This window comes from Hyaena hyaena, unplaced genomic scaffold, assembly GCF_003009895.1.
Source record: "Hyaena hyaena isolate Hyena2069 unplaced genomic scaffold, ASM300989v1 scaffold_16, whole genome shotgun sequence".
Lineage (NCBI taxonomy): Eukaryota > Metazoa > Chordata > Mammalia > Carnivora > Hyaenidae > Hyaena > Hyaena hyaena.
This window is the reverse complement of record NW_024080650.1, coordinates 1,516,038-1,524,905: the sequence shown is the minus strand read 5'-3', so window position 1 is coordinate 1,524,905 and position 8,868 is coordinate 1,516,038. Positions and strand designations below refer to the sequence as shown.

At 44.6% G+C, this 8,868-nt stretch overlaps 1 long non-coding RNA gene across 1 annotated transcript; it reads right to left on the bottom strand.

The window, feature by feature from the left end:
- Positions 1–2,382: 2,382 nt before the first annotated feature.
- Positions 2,383–7,741, bottom strand: LOC120225740. The gene is made up of 2 exons (XR_005526884.1): positions 7,676–7,741; positions 2,383–2,642 (listed from the first exon to the last, which is right to left on the bottom strand). It is a non-coding gene; the product is annotated as an uncharacterized LOC120225740 (long non-coding RNA).
- Between the last annotated feature and the right edge of the window lie 1,127 nt (positions 7,742–8,868).

Here is an 8,868-nt window from a genome sequence, read left to right as displayed (position 1 = left end):
CTTTCCCTCTCTCTCTACCCCTCCCCTACTCATGCTTTCTCTCTCTCAAAAATAAACTTTCAAAAATAATATAATCAAATAAAATGCTAACATACGTGATGCTCGAAATTTGAAAATGTTTCATAAATATTAATCATATCCAGCCCCGCCCCTTACCTGAATTCCAGTCCACATCGCCTACTGCCTGTGGCTCCCCACCTGGATTTCCTGTCGGCCCCTCATGCTCACAAACTCCCCTCAGATCTGGTCCTCCTCTTAGGTGCCCCTCACCAGTGACAGCATTGCCATTTCTGCAGGTTTCTAGACTGAAAAGCTCAGTACCCACCTTTGACTCCTACATCTCCCTCGTTCATAAGTCCAGGTGATTTCACTTCTGCGCAAGGTCACCCACTTCCTACCGCCCCTCCATGCTGGCCGCTGCTGCCTCGGTTCAGACCCTCAGTTTTGCTCCTGTGTCAGGGATGACCTGTCACTTTTCCCATCCTCCCGCACCAATGCCAGGCTAACACTCCCAAGAAGGGCACCAGCCACGTCACACCAAAGCTCAGCACCTCTCAGTGGCTCCCTGTGCTTACTGAGCCCAAATTCTTCCTTCTGGAAATCTGGGACTTTCTCGGTGCCTTTCCCCCTGATTTTCATCTATCTCCGATGATTCCCTTCACAAATACTTTACATTAAAAACTATCCGCTCTTCCCTTTGAGTGTCACGAAAACTCCCCTTTGCCCTTGCCCATGCTGTTACATGTCACTTCTCCTTGTCCACGAACGTCCAGATGCCTGATCATGCCCCTCCAAGAAGCTCTGCTCAAGCTGGTGGCAGCGTCTCCTTGTTTACAAGACATTCTATCATATACCAATCAAGCCGCAGATAACTGTCCATCAGATATTGTAACCCTCAGGTGCATCCCATCTTGTACTGCTATCTCTAACCTCATTCTTTACTTCATCTCTTCTTTTCCTTCAATATTGCAACCAGTCATAACATGGGATATCTGTACTCGGAGCTTCTAGCAGAGGGCCAGGCACTTAGCAGGTACTCAGCAAATATTCGTGGACACAAAGCAGAGAGAAAAAAACAGAAATACTTCCTGGCTTTACGGAACTTACAATCTCACGTGGAAGCCAGACATAAATTATGTTGATGCAAGACAGGAGGAGGGACGTTTATGATAAATGTGTCCCTGGCTGCTATAAAGCACAGAGGTGGCATTTAACATAACTGAGAAGAACAAGATTGGGGTGGGACTCTAAGAGATGGATTTAGGATGAAGAGCATTGCAGATTAAGGGGATCGCATCAATACATACCCAAGGAGAAAAGTGTCAAACACATTTGCGAGAGGTGAACTGTGAGATACGACTGATGAATAGGACGCATTCTCGGTTGAAAGGCGAAAGGGTTCTGTAGCTGGAGGTGAGCCTGGAAAATGATGCTGGAGACAGAGCACAGAGAGTGTACGACTCCAGGCTAGAGAATTTGGACTCCACTCTGCAGGCAGTGAGCAGCCCTAAAGATACTTAGTTGAGCAATGAAAGAGCTCAGGGGTTAAAGGAGACTGAAAGGCCACTTCCTATAAAGCAAACCGTGTCTCAGTGAATAATCAGCTGCTGATTTACCTGATTTGTAAATCTCGCTGTTCAGCTCCGGGTGCCTTGAAACACGGGGGCAGATGGTGATTAATTTTCAAAGGGACAACAAAGAGTTTAGCTCACTTCTTTAAAAAAAGTTGTTAAAACCTCTATTTTCTTAAAGCATACGTAAGTTAACCAAAGACTCCAGGGTAAGTTTCTGTTTGGATAATGTTTATTTTGGTACCTTGAAAGCTTGGCAGTTGTTTAGAAATTCAATTACAACTCGCCTTTAAACAAAACCACCCTTGGGAATGGTGGGTTTGAGTTGATCTCAATATATTAACTTGACATTATGAGGCGGTTACGCTGCAGGTTCAGAGGGTTGATTAAATCTTAAAATGAGCACAGAACAGGCGCCGAAAGCACACACTTTGTTTAATTGGCTCTTTCAATAGACGAGACAAAGGGGGAAAAAACAGCAACATAAATGGAGGCTATTTTTATTATTGTTTAAAAGGAGACCTCCTCTGTGTCAGATGGGAAATCTAGCATCAGCTCTCATGGTGTTTCTTCAAGACTGTGGATGTAAGAAAAGTGCAAATTGACAGGGCTAGAAGGAAATTGAGGCTCCAAGCCACATGTAAGCCAGCTGAGAGGAAGAAAGGAATGTTAAATGCTGATGTGTTCAATCAAAACTTCAATTTGCTCTAGCAATTAATCATTGTATATGCATATACACATATGCATTTTTTTACACCTGATTCTTAGCCAAATGGCCAAGAAGCGATACAGATACATGTTTTAACCCATGGCAGAGATACTTAGATATTTATTGTTCACTGATGATAATCAAATGTTTCCCAGGCTCCTTTGCCGGTTAGATGGAGACCACGTGACTAGCTCTGGCAGAGGTGCTGAGAGAAAAAATGAGGTTATACCACTAGTGAGCTGAAGCATTCAGGAGCCCGTGTCCTCCGCCGTGACTTCTCTTCCTTAGTTGAGTTGTCCCAGAGGTCCTGGGTTCTAGGTGACTCAGCTCAGTGATAGTAGAATGTACGTCAACCTAGATTCCTGAGCAAGAAATAAAGCTTAGTTACGTCAAGCCACTGAGATATTAGGGTTTCTTTGTACCACAGCATAGCCTCCCTATTCTGACTAACCCATCCCCAGTGTCTACCCTTTGTTTTCTTGGGCTGGATCCCCTAATTTTTGGCTGGACACGTAGCTACCCAAAAAAATTACTCTTTTTCAACCTCCAGAAGTGGCTGAGAGAAGCAAGATGTTTAAAATCCAGCCACTCGGGGGAGCCTGGGTGGCTCAGTAGGTTAAGTGTCTGACTTCGGCTCAGGTCATGATCTCACAGTTCGTGGGTTCAAGCCCCACATCAGGCTCTGTGTTGACAGCCAGCTCAGAGCCTGGAGCCTGCTTCAGAATCTGTGTCTCCCTCTCTCTCTCTCTGACCCTTCCATGCTCACGCTGTCTCTCTCTCTCTCTCTCTCTCTCTCTCTATCTCTGAAATAAATAAATAAATAAATAAATAAACAAATAAACAAATAAATAAAATCCAGCCACTGGAATGTAAAATGACAGTATTGTCTCTTCCCTAAGAAGCAGCAGAAATATCCCTTTTTCTCTTCTTCTTTGGCCTATTCTTTATTGTGCTGCCTGGAGCGTAAATGCTGCCATCTTGGACAAGGGGTCAAAGCCACAAAAGGAGCAGCAACAGGAGAAGAATCCTGAGTCCCCGAGAGCATGGAACACTGTACCAATCGTGGACAGCTTGCCCATATTTTCATGTGAGTGAGAAATAAATGTATACTTTCTTTATGCCATTGTTGTTTCCAGAATCTTCCATATATTTAGATGTTTGACTAGGTTGCCAAATTATCTGTCTTTCTCACTTCTTCTGCAGATGTCTGGGAAGTAAGTGGCCAGAAGTGAAGGCCAGAACCAGCACTAGGGCTGCCCAATAAAGTGGATATTTTAGACAGATCACTCAGGTTGCCTAGGATAACCTTACAACTCTTCGGGCAAAAAGTTCCTGGAAGAAGTAGAGAACATGTGACAACATATGTATGGTTAGTAACAGAGTCTCTGGTTACTTTACCCAGGAGGCAGAGGCCATAACTGTTTAATAACAACTTAAGAGTCCATTTCTCTTCTTTTTCCTGACACTGGGGTCAATGCCTGGCAAGAAAAAAAGCCACTTCCTCTCTCTGATTTGACTTTATTTATTTATTTTAGGTTTTCCATTTGGGAGATAAACTTCTCTCCCCCATTTTGAATAAAACTCATTGCTACTTATTTCCTGAGTGTCCACCCATTTCTTACTTTTTCCCTTCATGATATGGTCCGTTCCACATACTGAAGTCTCAGTGGGTGTGAACTTTCCTTATTCTTCCTGTCGATTTCACTCCCATAATTTATGGTTCGATATGGAGAGACCTGTTTTGCTATGGAACAGAGTAATTCCCATATCCAATAAGGGAAAGCTAGGAGGAAAAGCTCCAACAAGGCAGGGATTGTTACCCGCCCATCTCTAGTACCTTGAAAAGTACCTTGCATATAATTAGGAATTCTATAAATACTTGCTGAATTTAACATCTAACAGTCTTCTGTGCTTCCCTCACTACCACTCCACTATTTTCTCCTGCGTTATATCAGCTTATGTGTATTCAATGCACTGAAATATCTTGAGTGACCAACTGCCAGAGTCTAAAAATATATAAATATCGAACTTAAACGAATAGGCATCTTTTTTTTTAGCATAAACTTTGTATTAGAGGATTTTAAGCAACGAATAAATTAAAGCGTGAGTTTATTGTAAACCATACTGCGTTGAGAATACATTGCTAGGTGTACTAACTCTACCTAGAATCATGCTGTGATAAAAACCACCTCCCAAAGTCAGGGGTATACAGCAAAAAGCACTGAGTTCTCAGGCCCCCACAGCTGCAAGTTGGCTAATTTAAGGCTGGCTCAGCCGGGCTTAGTTCCAGGCTACAGGCCAGGTCCAGATATACTCTACGTGTCTCCATATTTTCCACGCGGGGTGGTTACCCAGGGAATGCTCTTCCCACGACAAAAGGCATTGAGCACCAAAGGCAACTCCCAACTGCGCAGGCACTCTGAGTATACCCTGTCTGCTAACATCCCATTGGCCAAAACAAGTCACATGATCATGATCAGCGTCAAGGGGTCAGGGAGTAACTCTGACCACTAGGAAGCGCTAGCAAGGGCATGGAGGTATACAGGAAGTGGAGAATTGAGATCAATGATTCATTCTATCACGCCAGGTTTGATAAATCTCAGACGTGAAATCTGGCCATTTTCTGATATAAATACATCTCTATGAAACACTGTGAACTGACACAAGAAAGGAATGTGGAACATGAAATCCCTAGAACTTAGCTCAAGGGTCCCTGATTCTGGAAAAGATTCTTCTGGTTTTTTTTTTTTTTCTTTTTATGTTTATTTTTGAGAGCACGCGCGCTGGCGTGTGTGTGTGTGTGTGTGTGTGTGTGTGCGCGCGCGCGCGCGCGCCAGAGAGAGAGGGAGACACAGAGCCTGAAACAGGCTCCAGGCTCTGAGCTGTCAGCACAGAGCCCGACCCAGGGCTTGAACCCCGGAATGAACCCCGAAATGGTGAGATCACGACCTAAGTCTGAGTCAGATGCTTAACCAACTGAGCCTCCCAAGCCCCCCAACATTCTTCTGTTTCTGAATGAACAACACATGCTAGGGAAAGGTGGTGAAGGTGTTCTTTGGGTTCACACCTTCTCCCGAACTTATCGTTTCCAGATCTCAGTCCTAATTCCATCCTTGTCTAGAGCTTTTAACTCTTCCCCAGGGGAAATCCTCGCAGAAGTGAAATCAAGAAATTTTATTTACTACCTTTATCCTCATTGGGATGATGGTTCCATGTCTGATTAAAAAGAAAGAACCTTGAATGCTAGAAAGGGGCATAGAGTTATGGAGGGTAGGCAATAGCAGAGACTCACCAGACTCTAATCAATAGTGTGGGTCCTTTGACATCTGACCCATCAACGGCTCCCCAGCCTTGTTGACTGCTGCCTCCCTACTGTGGTCACTTTAGGGACCCTTGACCTGGGGTCCTCAGATGGGACAGGATTTGGGGGGTCCCTGAACTGGGGTGAAAAAAACCCTTAACTAATGTGTAGCTAAACTAATATTCCATTAATATAATAACACTTAGCACTTCCCTCAATTATGAATGTAGGTAACAACCCACAGTAGTATTGGCAAGACCCATGCTTTTGTCAGCAAATCACACATTTTTTTCATATCCCATGATGCTTGAACATACCTTTGTGTAGATATCTTTAAAGATACTTGTGTTTAGCACTACTTGAAAGATACATAGTTATTAAATCCACTACTAGATATGGTTCTGTAATGTGTTATGCTATATTATAAACATGTCTTGCTAATATTTTGAGAACTGTATTTGTAATCTCAGTATTTTGTGTCATGAATGTAAAAACATGTTACTGAAATAAGCCCATCGGCTTCCTCAGACTGCCATTGAATAAGTGAGATTAAGAACTCCCTAAGGCTTCCTTCCACAGGTGAGGTCTCTGTGTAGGCCCTCGGGAGATGCATTGTGGGTTCACCATGTGCCTGTTGGCAACAGCAGGTGCTGTGCCCAAAAATATCTTGGACATATGGTTTCAGTTCATTCCCTTTTATCCGTATTTCAAGCCATTTCCCTTTTGATCCCTGCGACTGTCCTCTGCAGAAACTCTCCCAACCCCACTCCAGTTTCTTCTTATAGTTTCTACGAAATCTGTAAAAATCTCTTTTTTATCATTCTTTTATCATATCTTAGTCTCCAGCTACAAGGAATGGCCAAGGCGAGTTTCACTTAGCAATATCTCCGTATTTCATTTAAAAATTTTCCTCTGATCATGTTACATCTTTTAAGCTGTCACCAGGGGAGAGAAGTTCACCCCACTCCCTTGTCTAGCAATTCTCACCATAGGAACTGTTGCCTGCTACTGACACGAAGTCTTCCCTCCATTAAGGGTGGTCTGCCTTCCTCCCCAGGTCCACTCTGAGACAGTTTCACGCCCTCTCCACAGAGTCTTTTCTCCTCTGTACCAAGTAGCCACTGATTCTGCAAACACGGCAGTGACCTGCTTGGTCTCCACACCTCGCCTCACCCTTGTCCCTCCACATGCCACTGTGAGTGTGTGGAGCCCAGATGGGAGAGTGGCGCATCACACATCTTCCACGTGCCACCCAACTCAAGACTTTGCTCATTTCACTGGGGTTACATCATGTCTGCCTGGGCCATCAAAGGTGAGTTTGTTTTTTTGGTGCTTCATAGATGACTAGTAGGGACGATCCAGTCAACTAACCATTCATTGATTCACTTCACATTCAGGATCTTGTACAGAATGACTCTATCTAGCCATTTTTTTTTATCACTACTTGCTATGGATTGAATGTTTATGTATCCTCCTCCCCAAATTTCATATGTTAAAATCTTAACCCCAAGATATTAGAAATGCGGTCCTTGGGAGGTGATTAGGTTCTAAAAGCGGTGTCCAAATCAAGAGATTAGTGCCCTTATAAAAGAGGCCCCAGATTCGAGCCCTGTGTTGGGCTCTGTGCTGCTAGCTCGGAGCCTGGAGCCTGCTTCGGATTCTATGTCTCCCTCTCTTTCTGCCCCTCCCCTGTTTGCGTTCTGTCTCTCTCTGTCTCTCAAATGTGAATAAATGTTTAAAAAATTTAAATAATAATAATAAGGGTGCCTGGGTGGCTCAGTCAGTTAAGCATCCGACTTTGGCTCAGGTCATGATCTTATGGTTCATGGGTTCGAGCCCCATGTTGGGCTCTGTGCTGACATCCCAGAGCCTGGAGCCTGCTTTGGATTCTGTGTCTCCCTCTCTCTCTGCCCCTCCCCACCTCAATCTCTGTCTCTCTCTGTCTCAAAAATAAATAAACATAAGAAAAAAAGAAAAGAAAAGAAAAACAACAAAAAGAGACCACAGAAAGATCCCTCCCTCCCTTCCACCATGTAAGGACACAATGGAATGTCGCAGTCACAACCCATAAGAGCGCCTTCACCAGAGTCCTACCATGTTAGCACCCCAATCTTGGGCTTCCAGCCTCCACAACCATGAGAAGCAAATTTCTGTGGTTTATAAGCTTCCCAGGCTGTGGTATTTTGTTAGAGAAATGTGAGCAAACTAAGACACTACCTGTAATGGACATTATGACGTAACACCAGATTCCCCATCAGAACTTACTGTCCCAGCTGCTGAGAGCACTTCTGGCTGATTTCCCTGAGCCGTTATCTCCACCTGGAAACTACCCTTGGCTGGAGAGAGCTGCCTCCTCCAAGAGGACAGTCACATCCAATGACTGGTCATTGGGGGTTTATAGAGGCTCAAGACTCCGCTTGTGACATCAGACAACCGCGAAGGGCCATTCCAGCCTCAGAGCTCCGCACTGGTCAGCTGAGGCCTTGGTTGAGACTGCGCTGCAGTCCACCTTCTCCCAGCACCTGATCCTGATTCCTTCCCTTTCACAGAGTGCGATGCCCAGAGCTCCAGCAGCTCCGTATGCTAAAACCTCATCTCAAAGTCCACTCCTGGGGGACCCAACCTGCCGCGCTCCCTCACCCCATTCCAGGGCCCTAATCCCACCAGCCCTTAAAGATTCCACTCTGATTTCCTGTTCACTGCCATATCCCCAGTGCCCTCTAGAGGGCTTGGCACAGAGGAGGAATTTAATAAATGTTTAATAAATTGAATTTAACCTGCAAATTTGACCAGCCTGCCAACAGTACCCTCCTCCGAGCCTTGTCTAGTAGGAATCTTGGCAGTCTACAGGCTGTTTGCCAGTCAGTCAGAATAAACAACTTGCTACTTAACCATCTAGTAGTGCTCTCTGAGAACCGTTAAGGGTCCCGGCAGGTGTCCCAGGCCACACAGCCAAACAAACACCAGAAAGCCAGTGCCAAGAGCCTACTTCCCTGGGGTCCCTGTCACCCCAGGTCCCAGGCCTCAGTGAGACCAGCTTAGAATAGACAAGTGGGCACCCAGCCAAAGCACTGCTCTTGCTCTGCCAGAGGGTCTTCTCTCTGAGGCTGATGCTTTGCCTTTCATCTTGTTTTGCTTTATCATTAAATCTGGTTTTTAACCACATTATTTTTGAGCCATATGAATTTGTTATCATTTGTTTCACATGATCAAATATTGGGTATTTCATATACGCAACCTGAGTGTAATGCAGCTTAATTTTTGATTATAAACATTCACTCTTACTG